Source organism: Nelumbo nucifera, chromosome 5 (assembly GCF_055504915.1).
Source record: "Nelumbo nucifera cultivar China Antique chromosome 5, China Antique-T2T, whole genome shotgun sequence".
In the NCBI taxonomy this organism is placed as follows: Eukaryota; Viridiplantae; Streptophyta; class Magnoliopsida; order Proteales; family Nelumbonaceae; genus Nelumbo; species Nelumbo nucifera.
Genome location: NC_142653.1, coordinates 82,612,096 through 82,631,462, shown reverse-complemented (window position 1 = coordinate 82,631,462; position 19,367 = coordinate 82,612,096). Strand labels below are relative to the sequence as shown.

The window sequence follows — 19,367 nt, the reverse complement described above, 5'->3', positions numbered from 1 at the left end:
AGGATAATAGCCAACTCATAATCAATTCATCCTGTTCATGTCAGGCGAGAAGTCAAGATTGATCCTTCTTTCAGAGGTTGAACTCCAAATATAATGATGAGCATGGAAAGGATTCATCCGCAAACCCATAGAGTCAATGGCCCTTTAATGTTGGTGTAGTTTGCTTGATCCAAAGCAGAAAATTTGTGCCTTCGAGCTATATGGAGGAATGTTATCTATACAATACCTAGGATAAAAGATTGTGTCTCCTATACAATACGGTGAGGACCGAAGAGGAGACCCCAGAGCAAGAGGCCAGAGATTGTGTCTCCTATACAATACCTAGGATAAAAGATTTGAATCCAATGGTAAAACAAAAACAATCTAGTAAGAAAAACAACACCCCAACGTGAATTGCATTGCTGAGATTTAAATACAATAAAGAGGAGGAGATCGAATGAAACTCTCCAAAAGGTAAAACATGGTAATCTCAGAAAATTAATTTTAATACAGTTCAAACTCTATCACGATCTAGATTCTGGGTAAGCCTTATATTTTCCTTATCCAATATCCCCCCCTCAAGTTATATGAGGACATTGCACGTTTAACTTGGACTGAAGTAAGGAGAAGCGATTAAAGGTAAGAGCCTTGGTAAGGCAATCTGCAATCTGATCTGATGATGGAACATGATGAACAAGGAGCTACTTTTTGGCAACAAAATGTACGTCGATTTCAATGTGCTTTGACTTGGTATGAAGGACTGGATTCGCAGCCAAAAAGGTAGCACTAATGTTGTCACAAAATAACGTTGGAGTTAACTGAAAAGGGAATCCAATCTCATGTAACAAAGAATGAATCCATATAGTTTTAGCAGCAGCAGTAGCGAGGCTTCTATATTCACTCTCAGTGTTGGACCTAGCAATAGCTGTTTGTTTCTTAGAGGACCAAGAAACCAGATTGTTACCTAGGTAGATATAGAACCCACTTTGGGACTTGCAATCTACTGAATCTCTTGCCTAATCAACACCTGAAAAAGTGAATAGAGCATCAGTGGATGATGGAGTTATACAGAGCCCTTAATGCATGGTGGCCTTTAGATAGCGAAGGAGGCGTTTCACATCAGTTTAGTGAGCAATGGTGGGGTTATGCATATGTTGACAGGCCTTGTTGATAGAGTAAGCTATGTCTGGCCTGGTCAATGAGAGATACTGAAGAGCTCCCAGAATACGTCGGTACTGAGTGACATCAGAAAATGAGTCATTTGTTTTAGTATACAACATAGAAGTGGAGGAGAATGGTGTATGAGTTGGTTTGGCATCAAGCATACCAACACTTGTGAGAAAATCAATAATATACTTATGCTTGTGTAAGAAAAAGATCACTTGGAAGATGAGTTGCTTTTACACCTAGAAAATAATGAATCCTACCAAGATCTTTGACAGCAAACTGAGAGCTTAAGGAGGAGATAAAAGATGAGACAAAATCAATGTTAGTCCTATAATGAGAATATCATCAACGTAAACAAGTATGAAAAGAGAGTTTCCATCAACATGTTTATAAAATAATGAGTGATCAGCTCTAGAGCATGCTTGTTTCAATCCATAGAGAGAACGCTTTAACAGGCAAACATGGTTGGGCTTTGTAGCATCCTTACAGCCTAAAGGTTGCTCCATATAGACAGTTTCAACTAGATTTCCATGTAAGAATTTATTTTGCACATCAACTTGATGGATGTGCCAACCTTTGGAAACAACCATAAAAAGCAAGAGTCTGATGGTGGTGGGCTTAACAATGGAATTGAATGTGTCCTGATAATCTATTCCTTGTTGTGAAAACCCCTTGGCAACAAGACGAGCTTTGTACCGTTGTATGCTTCCATCAAGGCCACGTTTCAAACGGAAAACCCAATTGGATCCAATGACATTATAATTAGTGGGGCGAGGTAGAAGAATCCAATTATGGTTACGTTGCAAAGATTCAAATTCTTATTTCATGGCCAAGCACCAATTTCCATCTTGGAGGGTTTGTTTGACGGTGGACGGTTCTGAAATGAGTTCAATAGGTGAGTGTTTGGGAGCAAGATATTGTTTAGGCTTGAAGATAACACTTTTAGCTCTAGTGGTCATAGGATGAACATTGGTTGGTGGATGGCTGAAGGCCTTGGCTGAACAATATTGAGGAGTTGGAACTCGGGAAATCTCAAGATGTACTACCAGTAGACTTGCAATTAATAAAAGTTTCCTTTCTTTTAAGCTACAGCTCTGACCCCAAGGTGCACACACGCCCACCGCACACACCGCACATACACATGCTGAGCCACACTGCCAACCGAGTTGACTCCACTGATCCCCGAACAACTGAGCCCATTATGCCCAGCTCGATAGCATATCGCCGACTAAGCTACCCGACTCAACTGACAACAGCTGAGCCTAAACGTAGAGGAAGAACGCCCCCGCCCACTAAGGCCTGAGATCGGTCGAGGAACTCTACACAATCGTCGGCTTAGCGACTGAGCTAGTTGGGAAATGGCTAGCCATAGAAGGGCCCCAAAGGCTCCCGAGACTAGAAACTGAGCGTCTCATGGCTAAGAACTCGGAACCGAAAGATCTCGGGCAACTACACCTCGGTCAGCACAAGATCGGGGATGTCGAGGCATAACCCGACCGGCTATGCCTCGGCCGACTACACCTTGGTCAACAAAAGACTGGGGATGCCGAGGTGTAGTCCGATCAACTATGCCTCGGCCAAGGAACTATTTAGTGTTTCATTTGTCTTCCCATGTGTTGTTGAGCCTTAAGCGATGTAATGAATGATCTTGAGTTGAATATTTATTGTTTCTTTTGTCTTCCCATGTGTTGCTATCCTAGTGCCTTTTCCCTTTCCCAGGCATGTCTGGTCGGGCTATTGTGTGTGTCGGGTTGGGCTATGCCTCGGCATCTTGTTGTACAATTTACTATTGGCCTTATTGTAAAGAGAGAGAGAGAGAGAGAAGGCAGCCGCTCAATCCTCGGCAGCAAGGTCAGCAGCACCAGCAACGGCTTCGACCTCAACATTAACTCTCTCAACGGATCCTTGCGGAGAATCCAGATTGAAAGCACCCCAGCCCTGTGACTCATTAGCCAACTCCAGATGGTGGCGAAGGACCCTTTGACGAAAGTGGTTGAATCCACCCGCAAAGGAAGCTTCGGCGAATTCATCCATTTGCATTTGCATCTCCTTCGACGCCTTGTACTAGTTGACTGCCTCCTCGGAAATCTCTCATTTCAGCTCCTGGACAAGGCTGGTCTATTCAGCCAGCTGTACGTTTAGCTCGACCACCTCCCTCTAAAGAGCGACCGATCTCTCCCCAACAACCTGCAGCTCGGCCAACTGGGCCTTCAGCCGTAGATACTCAGAGTGTTTTCGTTTGTACGATGACCGGAGATTTCAAAGATGATCAACCAGCGCGACCACCGCACAAGCATTCTATATCCGAATACAATAAGTATACCAAGAAAGAGAACGAAACACAAGGAATAAGAAGAGGGGACTTACTTGTGTTGCAGACCGTAGCAGCGCACACTCTAGGGCTCTGCTGTCGACCCTGATTGATTCCCGAGCTATTGACATTGTCATGATTCCCTGCAATAAATTTTTGGGAACCCCAAGTGTCTCCAGATTGTCATCCACATGAACTGACCACCTCGGTACATGCAGACCCGAGCTGCTGCCTGCCTTAGTTACCGACGCACCTACGGGATGATGAACCCCTTCAGGGTCGACCACGACAATGTCATCCTCCTTAGCCTCTCGCTGCCAGACTTTCCTCTGCCAACGAGCCTCCCTGTCCGTGGAACGTGGCCGCTCTCCTGTTTTGGGACGAGCTTCCGGTTGCACACCGGCTCGCTCCTGCCTTTGTCGAAGTGCCTTCATCCGGCAAACAATCTCTTCTTCGCTGGCCATACTTATACTTGCAACACAGGAAACCCAAGGTAAGTAAAAGGCAGGAAAGATAAATTTAACTCATTGAATGAATGGTAAAGGAAATAGACCAGCCACCATCTACATCAGCCCGACGAGCATCAGCATCTCCGAGCATGTGTACGCAATAATGTCAATTTCATGGATCATGCTTAGGGCCGACCTCTCCTTCCAAGTGACCGCCGTTCATTGGGGCTGCAGTAGAATCGTCCTCGGCTCCTGCAACTCAGTAGGAAAAGGGGAACCCTTGGGAATGTGCATCAAGAAGAACGACTCCTTCCAGTGCTTAACGAAGGAAGGGACCCTGACCAAAGACCGAATATTCCGCCGAGTGAAGTAATAGTAGCCCTATTGGTGGTGTTTTAGCTGGAGCATAAAGTTCACCATCCCCAGGGTCAACTCAACATCGCGAACGACACAGTAGGTCATAAGGCCGAGCAAGAACCTAAAGGAGTTTGGCATCAGCTACACTGGCAACACCCTATACTAGTTTAGCACATCGGCGAACCCCTCGCTCAACGGGAACCTTACCCTAGCTTCCAAGTTGTGCTCATAAATGCATAGTTCAATGGGCCGAGCATCAGTGGCCATCTCCTCGGGAAGCAGACACCTCATTTGGTATTCCGTGGGAATGGCGTACGTAGCTCGGATCCGATTCATTTGGTATTCCCTAAAGATCAACAAATACTAATTGTAAATGAGAAGATATAGAAGAACCATTAGAAACAAAAGGCAACTCATGACTTTTACCCATGGGACAAGATGGGCAGAACATCATTGACTTATTTGAACTAACTGGTAATCTATTTTCAGTAACCACTTGTCGCACTATACTTGGAGTAGAATTAGTGTTGTTCACGGATCGGGTTGGGTCAGTTTACTGGCGCTTTTCCAACCGACCTGACCTAGTTGGTTTACTTAGAAATGAAACTGAAACCGGCCCAATACTAAGTAAAACCTAGTCGGTTTGAATCGGTTTGGGTCGGTTTTGTGAATGATTCTCTCGGTGTGAACGGTAAAGGATTCAAGTCTAAGAAAGTAAAGGCTGGATGCTTGGAAATTAAAAATGATTTGATGAATTAAAACTGAAATATATATATATATATCCAAAACTGAGCCCAACAGTCGGTTTATGTTTTTTTGTAACCCAAAACTGATCGGTGCTGAAGAAAAATCGGCCAATTCGGGTTGGTTGGTTTGGTCGGTTTGGGTCTTGTTATGAACAACCCTAAGTAGAATGTCCTAACCATTGATGCCATATATCAATGGTTGCACGTTCCCTAACAAAAGCAAAGTTCTCCTTTGAGTTTCCTAGCTTCAACTGATAGAGTCTATTATTATTTGACCCTTGTAGAAGAATTTTCTTCGTTTCCCAGTCCTTCACTAGAAAGAAATGATGATGAAATTTAAAAATACATTGTTATTGTTATCTACTGAAAATTGTGCTATAGATAAGAGATTCTGTGTAACTTCTGGAACATGTAAAACATTTTTGAGAACAAGAGAATGTGAAGGGGTTTGTAAAGTAGATGGACCAATATTCTTGATTTGCAAACCTGTCCCATTTGCAATGTGAATTTAATCTACTCCTGTGTATTCATAATGAAGCTTCAGATTGGAAAGATCTTATGTAAGATGATTTGTATCTCGTGAGTCCGGATACCAACTTCCATCATTAATAGAGGCGGCCATATTGACAGAATTTGCAGCTTTCTCATTTTTTTGTCCAATTTTGTGATATATGAAGTAGTTGTTCCTTGTAGTGGGTTTTTCTTCTTACAGATTTGGCAAGTCATAGGAGAGGATACCATATTGCCATCATCAAATTGAGGCTTCTTCTTTTGTTGTGATTTATTTGCTTGCCCTTTATTCTTATTGTATCCTGACTTTTCTTGTTGTTGTCTATGCTGAGTAACTTGGAACATTGGAAATGTTGGTTTTAGGGCGAATCTTCAAGGCTTCTAACCTAATCTCATGATTATATAACATATCTTGTAAATCATTAAAGGAAATTTCTTCAGATCGAGTACTTACAGATGTGATAAAAGATTCATAGTCTGAATCGAGTCCGATAAGAGTGCGAATCACAAGATCATAATTTGAAACCGGTTGACCAACCATTGATAATTTGTCTGAAATAGCCTTGGCTCTACGGAGATATTCATTCATATTGAAATCGCCTTTCCTCAGATTCATGAATTCAATGTGCAATTGCATGATTCTAACTCTAGAACGAGAGGCAAAGATTTTTTCTAGACTGCACCAGGAAGCTTGAGTGGTGGTGCATCCAATTACTTGCCCTAGAATGCTTTCTAAGATTGTTGAGAGCATCCAACTCAATAAGAGTTCATCTTGTTTTCTCAATTGTATTTAGACTTTATTGGGAATAGTATTACCATCTTCTTGAATGGTCTGGGATGGACAAGGGAAGGTACCATCTGCATAACTAAGTAAATTAGACCCAAAGAGAGCAGGAAGAACCTGTGGTCTCCAGGTCAAATAATTATATTGGTCCAACTTTACTGTTACAAGTTGACCAAAATTCAATGTTGAAGATGCATACAAGCAGAGAGAGTTTCTCCGTATTTCCATCTTCTTGAATGGTCTGGGATGGACAAGGGAAGGTACCATCTGCATAACTAAGTAAATTAGACCCAAAGAGAGCAGGAAGAACCTGTGGTCTCTAGGTCAAATAATTATATTGGTCCAACTTTACTGTTACAAGTTGACCAAAATTCAATGTTGAAGATGCATACAAGCAGAGAGAGTTTCTCCAGTTGTCATAGCTATGGCAGCAGGCGAGGATGAGTTGTTGTTGCTGTTGCATGACGCCATCTGCAGCTCTGATACCATAAAACAAAAACATATAGTGAGAAAAACAACACCCCAACGTGAATTGCATTGCTGTGGTTCAAATACAATAAAGGTGAGGAGTTTGAATGAAACTCTATCACGATCTAGATTCTGGATAAGCCTTATCTTTTCCTTATCTAATAGACGATCATTTCAGGAATGGGCAAAAGCCCATTATAAAACAACACAGCACACACGCCATACCACAGCCCATTGCTTGATAAGTTGAACGGAACGGGCCACCTACTGTTCAAGCCTTTATATTGAAGGCTTCACTTTCAGGCCGAAGCCCATCTATGAAAAATGAAAATTTATTTGTCCATGCCCATTGTACAGAAAAATGACAAACACATCTTTCTAAAGCTAAAATAATAACAGTGGCATAGAGAGCTAGAAGGAGAAGAAAAACCTAGAGCAGTCAATGGATCGAGGGGCCGATCAGCCTGATCTTGTAAGGGAAGGATGCTGGGCCAGGCAGAGAGGTAGCAAGGCCCCGTATGCTAGCACCGGCAGACTTGATGCATCCATAAGCGGTCCTACGTATACGATGATGAGATCCATTTTAGTATGTGTTTGTTGATGAGATGAGATCCATGAACCATCCAAATCTATACTCTCTGGAAATGGGTAATAACAATCTATATGAACATGTTGTTTCTCTTAAACTATACAAGCAGTTAAATTCATGCCAGCCATGAACCTCGATCGTTCTTCTATCTACCTACTTATTTCTTTTCTTGGTCAGTGCAGGTTATAACTGTTTGGAATTTAATCTCATCAATAGGTTTGATTGACAAATTAGATGGAAAAAACACACCTACACATATCTTAGAAAATAGTTTTTTTTCTTATTATAACCAAATTTCAACTTGTTTTATATTGGTAAATTATTAAACTAATTTTAAAATTTTTAGGAATTTATTTACATTTCTTAGAAAGTGTGATCAAGAGATTATTCAAACTCAATAGTCATTAACCGTTAACTATTTTTTTACAGTCATAATGTTTGAAATTGTGATTGTTCAAATAACCTTTTATCAATCAATACTTTCTTCTCCTTCATGACTCTTTAGAAACCATTTAAGGAGTATGAATGAAGTATTTGAATCACATGCTTCTCAAAAATCACTCTCATCTCTCTCTCAGTTTGATATGCTATTACTCTCTCACAAAAGGTTTTCTTCAAGGTTTTTCAACTTTGTTAGTTGCAGATTCTCGCTTAAGATTCTATTGTATTTTGGAAATGAATTTGCTTATAATCCAACAATAAACATGATGAAGCGCGATCTGACTGCTCCCTACTGGAGGATGATCTAGCTTCTAGTTGGACGGTGAGATAGGTGAATCTACAAGACAATATCAGAGAACCCGGGTGGCTAATCCGGCGAGATCGCTCCAATACTTAAGCTGATGCGAGCTGAATAACTTTGAGAATTTAAAGAGTTAGAGAGGTAGAGAGTAGAAAAATGATGCATGCCAAAAGAAATTAATTATGGCTATCTATTTGGAATTAATTATCTGTTTTATTATTATAGGTAGCTATGTATTGAAAGTTTGATACATTCAAGTAGTCAAATTACAAAATGAATTAATGTGGCCAACCGACCCATTCGCCTTCCTTATCTCCTCGCTCTATATATGTGAATTTCAGACTTTGTTTCCGTGTGGATCTCACCAGAGCGCCTTTTATTCTAACAGACCATGAATTAGATTAAAATCATTCTCAACGAGTTTATAAGAAGTGATTTAATTTTTTTTTTTTTTTGATCGATTCAACAAAACAACTTAAAAGATAAAGAATCAAGTACGGAGAAATATAAACAGGTTCAATACAGATATCTGATTTCCACTGCAGAGTTATAAATATTCAAAATCTCAAAAACATACATTTTATGCATTCATACCACCCTTAAATTGGCTTCAAATCTGAACTGATATCTACCTCAAATATACTTTGAGCCTATAAATTCTGACCATAGTCTCCCAATTAAGTATTAAGCGCCATGTAATGATCTTCAATTTCTTACATTACCCTTTTCATTTTCCCTAGCTCTTTGTAAGGCTTTTCCCATGGCTATAGCCTATAGATTTGAAATATGCTATATTGGTCTCGAAAACCCAATTTCGTGTCTATAGAAGAAGAGTGCTTCTCTTAAAGTGTAGACAGCCTTTAGAGAAACAGCACCCATGTTGGCGGGAGAACACCTCCTTAATTAATTAATAACTCAAAACAGTAAATATGTTACGGATTCATTCAAAACATCTATATGCCTTTTCGTTTTATTTGATAAAGTTCTACAAATTAAGCTGAATTACAGGATTAATATTCACGTAGAGGTTGCCCTCATGAACATGTTTAAATTAAGGCCAAGTGGAATAAGATTATCATGAACTTGGTTCTTTTCAAGGTTTTTAAAATAGAACGGGACAACAAATCGGTCATAAATCCGGTTTTCGAATGGTTCAATCGCCCGAATCAGTGATTTATTGATCAAATCAACAGTTTTGAGGAAAATAACGATTCTAAGATAAAATGAAATCCCAGTTTTTCTAATCTAATCGTTTGATTTAGTCCGATTTTAAAAACCATGGTTCTTTTTCATAAATTAAGGCTTAGGAGAGGGAAAAAATAAGAAAAGAATTTAAAATAGGAGTGGAAGACCAACTCCACATGTAGCTTATTAGTAGGCGATCGTGAGAAAAGTGAACATCGCAATAACAAGAGAATAGCATTCTCATGAAGCGCTACACAATACCATTATAAACAACAATATAATTAAGGGACCAAAGTAAACAAACTGGTGCATAATTTAAATTGGCCATGCCATGGCCCACACCATGCCATCTAGTACCTTATTAATTCTTGTACCATTAAAAAAAAAAAAAAAAACTCTTATCTATCCCCACAACACATTTACTTACTCTTTAGGTAGACATTGCCATGCCCTCCATCATCAATTAATTTCGCAACCTGCAATATATATAAAAAAAAAAAAACGGCGGTTTTATTGTCAGTCTGTTACTCCGTTAATTAATTAATTGGATGGATGGATACCATTGGACTAGCATGCATTATAGTGTACTCTCTAGACAGGATAGGGTGGGGTCCCGGACCAGAGCAATAACATCCACCGACTTTACCAACTCAACGAAATGGCATCGTCGATGGGACCCAGTCGAGTGCAACTGACTGGGTTAGGAATTAGGGTTGGTTTATTCGTGTGGGGAGCCGAGTTTGCATAATTACGTACCAACAGGTTTAGAGCTGGAGGAGACCCGGCTTGAACCGGGCCGGGGCTGTTTGGATAAGGCTGAGTTTTCAGAAACCCAAATTTGGATAAGGCTGGGTTTGGTTTCTGAAATTGGGGATGGATAATTGAGTTATCTTGCGTGGTTATTGAGTAGGTAGCTAGTGAACAACATGTGATCCGAAGAAATGAAAACAGAAAAGTTTGCTTTTGCTTTTGCTTTAATAAACAAAAGCAAGCAAAGAGCCAGAGATAGATCATGGGGTTTAAATATATAAAAAGAAAAGCTGAAGAAGATAACAACAATTAATTAAACATAGAAACGTACGTAGAGCAGACGATGGAGGGTTTGATGGAGATATTAGGAATGGTGACCCCGCAGCTTGTAGGAAGTTGAGCTGCCCTGTTGAGATTATATGAAAAGCCATGCCTAGTTATAGATTCTTTGTAGGCATCCAGTATGCATTTACATGTTGCTCGACGGTCCTGCACTGTCTTCACACTTACGCTTATCAATTTCACGGCCTTGCAACAGTCGCCGGTCAGACGACCATTTTGTGTCAGGTAGGGCAGACACGAGCGTAGTTGCGTTTCCACCTCCTTACATTGCAAAGCCGCTTCCGCACTAGGAATATCAACCACCAATATTAATATACCCCCCATTACAACTGCACAGAAGAGCTTCACGACTACTGCACGCCCACTCATGGCTAATAGAGTAAATAAACACTCCTTGATCTATTTTTCTATTTCGAGACTCCGAGAGGAATCACTCGCAAGTCGCAATAATAATATGGGTTGAGGGATATCGTATTTATAAAGGGACGGGGGGGTGGGCGTAAATTCAATACCTACCGTAACTATAACTAACTGCTAACCAGCCATTAAATATCATTTAAAAAAGACATAAATGTCTTTCAAATCTTATCTAATTTTGTTTATAAATTATGGTTTTCAAAATCAGATCAGACCAGAAAAATCGGAAACCGATCAGGTTAGGTGACCGGTTCCGTTTTTCCCAGAATCTTTGATTTTGGTTAACAAACCGCTGAATCGAGTGTTTAACCATTCAAACCATTTGAGCCATTCAAATCGTTTGAATGATTTTGATCATTTTTTATTTTTAAAATTTTTTAATTTTTTTTATCAAAACGGGCCAAACATTCGGTTCGAATGATTAGACCATTCGCCCTGATAACCGGACCCCTGACCGATCTAATCTTTAAATCGATTGTAAAAACCATATTATAAACCATCGTCTAAACATTAACAAAAAAAAATCAAAATCCCAAATCTTTAACCTCTTCTATTCAATTCAAAATGTCTACCGACACATAAACCCCAAACTCTCGTGGACCGTTAAACATTTAAATAACTTTTTCGAATGCCACTTAAGAGCCGATAAGCGAAAGATATTGGATTAACACGTTTAAAAAATGCCATAATAATTTTCAAACTCTCTGTGGCTGTACCACTCTGCCATTACAATAGCAGTGTGTCAGAGGACCCACTTGATTATTACAATCTTTAATTGAATTTTGGTCCGATTAAAAAGTCCATTTCTCGCACTTTTTACTTTTTTTGACCGATCCGTACTTTTTAACTTTTTACAAACATATAAAAGTTTTACTCCTATATAAATGCATGCATTACTGTATACGGAGAGATCATATCTGCGCCACACAAGAGGGCGCCCCACAATGCCCTGGCCTTGTATTGGAAATATCTCTCGATGGGGAGGGAGATGTTCCCAATACAAGTTGTGGAATGTGCTGTGAGGCATTGTGGGGCGCCTCTCATAAGGCGCCGATGTGAATTTGTTTACAGATGGGAGGCTCCAAAGAATTCGGCTTTTGTCGGGGGCAAGTCGGTGCTTGAACCGTTCGAATAGCCCCTTGCAACTCAGTATTGAAAATATCTTTTATGAAATAAATTATATATAATATAGAGATATTCTTAACGTAAGGCTGTCAAGGTTGTTGGAGCAGGCTTTGCCCTGATTGAAGTTGGACTCGATTCTAGATTAACAGAGTTTGATTCATTCGAATCTGCACTCCATGTGATGGTGATTCGGGATTTTCTGCCCACACCTATTCATAATACATCACCCTCCATGAATTGGGAACATCACTCCCTGCATAATACTATTTAGAAGATGAGATGTTATCCATATGTGACTGTAATAAACGTGGGTAGGATTCTCGTGGACAGGAGATTCGAACTCCGTGATAGTGTCCAAAAACGTCCCACACAATAACACTGCTTGTACATTTTCTAATCTATACCCCACAGGATAGAGATCGAATCTAATCCTAACATAAGGCGCCTCACACATACATCCTATCATGCATTGAGAAGATCTCCCCGTACTTAATAAGTTATTTTTCACGAGAGATACTCCCAATGCATGATGGATGTGCATGTGAGGCAGTCAAATGTGAGGAGCAGATCCTGTTCCCACAGGATGGCGCCCAAAAACATTTACACAATAAGCCCTTACCACGTGTCTTTTCACACGCTTCTAACTTTTAACTCGTGCGGAGCTAACGGAACGTCCGTTGGCTTGTCCTGTTACTCCAAAATATCGTGTGCCCTCAGTTCCCTCTCTTCTCACGACCTTTATGTTCCTGCAACCCTCTGCCTGAACCCTCCACCTCCTCCTCCTCTTTTATCCTCGGTTTCTACGCCGACGACCACTCCGGCAACGACCGTCCTTCTCATCTCCTCTGTTCACATTTTATTTTTTTTTTCAACACAAAATCAGAAGGGAAGGGTCGTCGGTGACCACCCGACCATTGTTCAAGTGCATTTTTTTTTCTTTCATTCTCGTTTTTTTATTTTTATTTTGTATTTTTCTCCAACCTGTGATATGTATGCGAATCTAAAATTTTTTATGATATATTTGGCTCCAGATATGTTGTGGTTGAAGTTGCACCTGAGGTTAAATGGATTCCTGAGAATTATAACCGATAGAGGATTACAGATATATTTGGTTCCAGTTACATTTCACATGTACCAAAAATGTTCTTCCACTCCCAGGAGACGACTACTGAATGCTCAATAAAATAATGGAGATCAAGTGCAATGAAATGAAAAAATTCATGTATCATTTCGCATGCCAACATTTCCAAGTTACTATAAACTTGAAGCACTAGAAATGGATTAAACTTGGTTAGAAATGCACAGGAAAAATAAAAAAAATAATAATCAAAGAATTACACACCCGTTCTCGGCTGAATCTCCCCTTTTTCGACAGGAAAAAAAATTCATTACAGTGTAAAATCCCCTAATGTCCTATGCGCTCGTCAAAATAGTCGGGTGGTTGCCGGTGAGCCTTTATGGTTTTGTCTTGAAAAAAAAAAAGTTAAAATGTGAACAGAGGAGATGAGAAAAACGTTCGTCAGCGGAACGGTCATCGCCATGATCGTCGGCATCGGCGCCGGGGATGAAGGAGGAGGAAGAGGTGCAGGGTTTAGATAGAGTTACACGAAGAGTAAGGTTGATAGAAGAGAGAACAGAGGGCATGCGGTATTTTGGAGTAACGGGACAAACTAACGGACGTCTCGTTAGCTCCGAACAAATCCAAGAGTTCAAATCAGCCCCCCACAGAGGGCGCCCCACAACGGAATCGCATCTGCTCTTCACATATGGTGCCTCACACCGACCTGCACATTCCCGTGTGAGGAGCAGATTCTAATTCCCCCACAACATCCCATAGGGCATAGCACATCCCCCTGTGCAACTTCGGCGATCCTAATGCTAGCACAATTTCATCCAATCCAAAATTTTTTTTAGGTTCAGTTTGGAAGGAGTATAAATACGAATTTGTACAGTATAAATATATACAAAATGTAAGGTTTTACATTCTACAAATTTGTATTTGTATTCTTTCCAAACAGAGCCTTAGGTTTAATTTAGTAGAAATACAAATACAAATATACAAATATGCATAATACAAATGTAAACAAAATAATGCAAAAATAAGGTTTTGCACTTTACATATTTGCATTTGTATTCCTTCCAAACTGAGCCTTCAGGATTATGGCTGTGTAATGTATTTATAAATTCCTTCAAACCTAACCAATGCCCAATCCAACTAAGCCAGACCCAACTATCTGAGTTCGAGACCAACGCAAGTTATATTAGATTAAGTTTGAATTAGGCCTGGTTGATAAATTTGCGCCTAACCACATGTTTAACCAGGCCCAAACTCAAAATTTGCATTTTAAAGATTGGGCCTAGATTGACCTTCGACCCAATCAACCAGAGCACGAAACTACCAAAGATTGGACCTGGGTTGACCTTCGACCCAATCAACAAACTACCCGAATTGTGTTGGATTAAATTTGGGTTGGAATAGGTGAAAATATAGCTCATAACCCTCATATATTTCAGCATGAAAAATTTTCTGACAATTTTATATTCCAACAAACAATTTCCACCATCCAATAAAATATATAAAATGAAATAGTTATTATCTTTTAAGTACTACTTGACCGGATCTTGATGATCCACCCGACAGGACCCATCCCATAGTGGGCCTTACCAAAAAAAAACAGTATCACTAAGTGATGATGTACAATCTGGCCGGTCTTAGCTGTTAACGATCTTGTCTCTAAACTGAGTAACAGGGACCTGAAACGGAAGGAGAAGAGAAGCTCCGGGGAGGACCCGGCGTAAGGGCTCCGAAACTCAAGTTAGAATCCTTCAAAGGCAAGATAAACCAGATAGCGCAAAGTTTGCATACCTCGTTTCTGGGGGGTAGGAGCCTTTTATAACCACCTCGCGCACTCACTCCCAGGCTTCTGTCAGATCGGGCATGATTACTTCTGAACTCCTGCCAGTTCGGATGTCATTTCCTCTGGCCGGTCAAAACCACCACTGTTCCTTTGTCAGAGCCGTCTCTGCGGTTAGTAACGACGGTGGCAGGTGGCGGTAGCAGGAGGCCGTTTGAAGTGCGGCTGTCAGGCGTCGGATCCCAAATCAGTCAGGTGCGTCGCCCAAGGATACGGACGTCCCTGGCGTCAGGTACGTTTGATCAGCCTGGTGTTTCGGAGGCGAAGTGTTAGAGTGAGCGAGGTGTCTTTGAGTTCGGTTTGGGGAGTGTTCCGAGCTGCCAAGGGCCGGCTCGGGTCAGCTTTGTGAGGCTTGGGGAGCTCGGGTTCTCAGTAGGGAGCTCCGAGTTCCTAATAGGGAGCTCGGGCTCTTGACGGGGAGCTCGGGTTCTTAACAGGGAGCTCGGGCTCTTCAGGGAGCTCGGACTCCTAGTAGGGAGCTCGGGCTCTTAACATGGAGCTCGGACTCTTGGTAGGGAGCTCGGGCCCTTGGTGGGGAGCTCGGGCTCCTAGTAGGGCGGTCTGGAGTTCGGGCTCAGTAGCGAGCTTGGACTTTGCTTTCGGTGCTTGCTTCGGGCGCTCTACTGTCCCGAGTTGCTTGTTTCTGCGACGTGTCGGGTAACTGCGAGGTCGGGCCAAATTTCCCTTCATCAATTGCCCCCCACTCCCTGCGACAAGGGTCCCGTCTTGGCGCGGGGAGTTTGCAAGGTAGCAGGAGGGTTTTGGTCCGTGCTGAGCGCGTTTGCTCTAATTTGATTTTCAAAAAAGGGCGCGCGTTTGGGAGCCGTGATGGCAGTTGTACGGGAGTTGCGCTGCGGACGCTTTTATTGCGAGGAGACATGCGCCGACACCCCGTCAGTTTCGGGAAGATGCGTGCCGACACCTGTCCTCTGACAAGACGTGTGCGATGCCTCGTTGGTTTCGGAGAGACGTGTGCTGATTGGTTTTGGAAGACGTGCGGTTTACCGCGGCTGTGGGCCGTTGGATTGGCTTCGATCTGGGCTGTCGCTTTCTGGCCGTAGTGGATATAAATAGCGCGCGGGGGGGGGGGGGAACCCGTTTGTGCTACTATTGTATCTCTTGAGCTCGCGCCTAAGTTCCAGTTTGCATTCAGGCTCTTCAGCTCGCGTCCCAGGTTCCTTGCTTGTTCGAGCTTTCGCGGTCTTCCTTCAGTCTTCTTCCCGGGTGAGTGCTTTCGGAATCCCGCTTTATTCTCTGATGTCTAGTTCGGAGGGTTCGGGATGTTCAAGCGGGTCTGACGTAGGTTCTACCAATTGGTTTGCGTCCCCTGGTAGTTCGAGTGAGCCCGATGTAGGTCCTGAGGAATGGGTTGAACCTACGGGCGAGGTGCTTCGGGTAGGTCGACGTCCACCTCCCATTGTGGCTGGGTTATAGATCAGTTCGGTCCTTCGACTATGACGCCTAAGGGGCTTCAATCCCTCATAGACTACTATGACTTGCCCGGGGAGCATGCTTACTTCATCCCTACGGGTAGCTTCCCTTGGGAACACGGTCCTGATGAGATCGTGATTTTCCGGGAACAGCTCGCTGCGGGGCTGCGACTGCCCTTTCACCCTCTTCTCGTCGAGGTCCTAAACCACTTTGGTGTGATGGTCGGCCAGCTTCGCCCGAACTCTATTAGGAACTTAGTGGGGACGATCTCTTTATTTTGTGACGAGAACTTTCCTCTGGATCTGGAGATTTTCTCTTCCATTTTAATGCTGAAAAAGCAAGCGGGTCCCCTTCCTGGGCGTAGGCGGGCATACTACCTGTCTCCTCGCCCAGGCTTCAAGCTCTTACACAGACTCCCTAATAAGGTCCCGGCGTGGAAGCGGGACTATTTCGGGGTGCGAAGTGCGCTGGGGTGGCCGTTTCAGACCGGCTGGGGGGTGGCCGCTCCCGACTCCGGCGTCACACTTGATAAGGAGACGACGAAGGGCCTCCGGCAATGGGCGCGGCTCGGGCTAGAGTGTCAACAGTATCTGACGGAGGCCAAGCTTATTGCTGCGGGCCTGAGTTTGGGTAGGTTCTTTCCCTAGCGATCCTGTCTTGCTCTTCTTTTCCGTCTTACTGAGGCCGAACTCCTTTTCGCAAGTACGATGGACTCTCGAGGGACCTGAGGTGGGCACTTGTTCCAGGGCATGAAGAGGAGAAAACGGGTGGCTAAGCGAGCTCACGCCGAACCGTCCCAGGGTGCGGAGCCTGAGGTGCCGGACTATCTGGCGGAGGAGCCCGAGATAGTTCCGCCTACGCAGGAGCCGACGGGGGCTCCTTATGCCGAAACCACGCACACTGGGGCTCTTGCTTACTCCGAGTCTACCCATACGCGAGCTGGGCCGTCGGGCTCGGAGGCCCCTAGGGGCTTCAGGAGCGTGCTGTCGCCTGTTCTTGCTCTTCAACGGAGTAAGGAGGCGATGTTTCCCGAGGAAGTTGCGGCGTGGACCAAGCTCCCTCTGCACCAAGTGGTCTGCCGTGCCGTTACTCACTCTATGGTGGTAAGTGTTCCCTTTTTGAGTTCTTTGGCTTTTATTCTTCTATTCGTTCCTTTGATCCCGTTTTTCCTTTTATAGGTGAACTCTTCTATTCAGGCCTTAGCGAACCAGGTGGAGAGGTACTCGAGGCAGGCGCGAGGTGCCGAGGAGGCTGCTCGAACTGCCGAGGAGGCCGCTCGTGCTACCGAGGCTGCTGCTCGCCTCGCGCGGTCTAGGCAGGCGAGGTCTCAGAGAGATGCTGAGGCCATGGGAGTGGTGGTGAAGAATATGGCAGAGTTGAAGCTAGACCTGCAGCACCAGGTCGAGTATCTTCAGGAGGATATCAGGGAGAGGACTCAGATCTTCTCTCAACGCATCGAAGACGCGAAGAAGAAGGCTGTCAGCGATTACATTGCTTCGCCGGATTTCGATGATCTGATGGTGTACTCCTACAGGAGGGGTTTCAAGGTAAGCCGGTGGATGATCCGGAATACGTACCCCGAGCTCGACACTAGCGCCATATCCACTTTGCGCATTACTCAAGAAATGGCTAATGCTGCGGATGCTGAACCGGACTCCGAGGGGGAGGCAGGTCCTTCGGGTGTTGTTGAAGTGGCTTCTGACAACGATGAAGTAGCCCCTGGCTTGTGAAATGAAATGTACACTTTTTTTTTTCGAATTTACACATCTATTCTGAAATGAAATGGCTTTTTGTTCATGTACTGGTTGTCCTGTCTTCGAGCTGTGTTTTTTGCCAAACTGACCATTTCGGTCCTTCAGTTCGTTTTCTGACATGAAATGGCTTCAGGGTACTTGCCTTGGTGGCCTATAGGTAGTACCTTCTTAAGTTGACAACGTTCCATGCTCGGGGTACTTGTTTTCCTTCTAGGGTTTCGAGCTCGTATGCTCCCCCACCGAGTGGTTTTATTACTCTGTAGGGTCCTTCCCAGTTTGGTCCAAGTTTCCCTACATCGGGTTCAGGCACCATGACCTTACGGAGAACCAGGTCGCCGACGCGGAAGTTCCTCTTTTTTACTCGCGCGTTATAATACCGAGCTACCTTTTGTTGGTAGGCCGCAGTTCGGATGTGCGCGAGGTCTCTCACTTTGTCCAGTAGGTCGAGGTTGGTGCGTAACTCGCCCTCGTTTGTTTGTTCGTCGTACGCTTCTAGTCGCAACGTAGGTACTTCGATTTCCGCCAGGATTACTGCCTCGGTGCCGTATGTGAGGTTAAAGGGGGTCTCACTTGTGGCGGTTTTTTCCGTGGTTCGGTGTGCCCATAGAACACTTGGTAGTTCGTCTACCCACAAACCTTTGGCTTGGTCCAATCGCGCTTTCAGTCCGCGGAGGATGGCTCTATTCATTTCTTCTGTTTGGCCATTTGCCTGCGGGTGTGCGACCGATGTGAAGTTCTGACTAATTCCCATGCTTCGGCACCATTCTTGGAACTTGATATCTTCGAACTGTTTGCCGTTGTCGGAGATCAGTACCCGAGGTGGCCCGAAGCGACATACAATGTTCTTCCAAAAGAAGTTTTGTATGTTTCGGGCTGTAACTATTGCCAGGGGTTCAGCTTCTATCCACTTTGTGAAGTAATCTACTGCCACCACTAGGAATTTTCTCCCGCCTGTTGCTGGTGGGAATGGCCCCAAGAGGTCGATGCCCCATTAGGCGAAGGGCCATGGGCTGGTGAGGTATTTGAGGTCGGCAGTGGCCTGATGGTGGATGCTGGCATGCTTCTGGCACTTGTCGCATTTTCTGACGAGCTCGATTGCCTCTGCCTTCATCGTTGGCCAGTAGTATCGTTGGCCAGTAGTATCCTTGTCGAAGTGCCTTTTGGGCGAGGGCTCTGCCCCCCAGGTGTCCGCCGCACAAGCCTTCATGGGTGTCGCGGAGTACCAACTCGGCTTCGGTCGGGCGTAAGCATCGTAGGTAGGGGTGCGTGTAGGATCGTCGGAACAACCGTTCGTCTATCATGACGTATTTGGCTGCTTGGCGCTGCACCCTCTTGGCTGCGTTGCA

At 43.8% G+C, this 19,367-nt stretch overlaps 1 long non-coding RNA gene across 1 annotated transcript; it reads right to left on the bottom strand.

The window, feature by feature from the left end:
• Positions 1 to 9,714: 9,714 nt before the first annotated feature.
• LOC104593777 (uncharacterized) lies at positions 9,715 to 12,178 on the bottom strand. The gene is made up of 2 exons (XR_002022513.2): positions 10,369 to 12,178; positions 9,715 to 9,763 (listed from the first exon to the last, which is right to left on the bottom strand). It is a non-coding gene; the product is annotated as an uncharacterized LOC104593777 (long non-coding RNA).
• Positions 12,179 to 19,367: the final 7,189 nt, after the last annotated feature.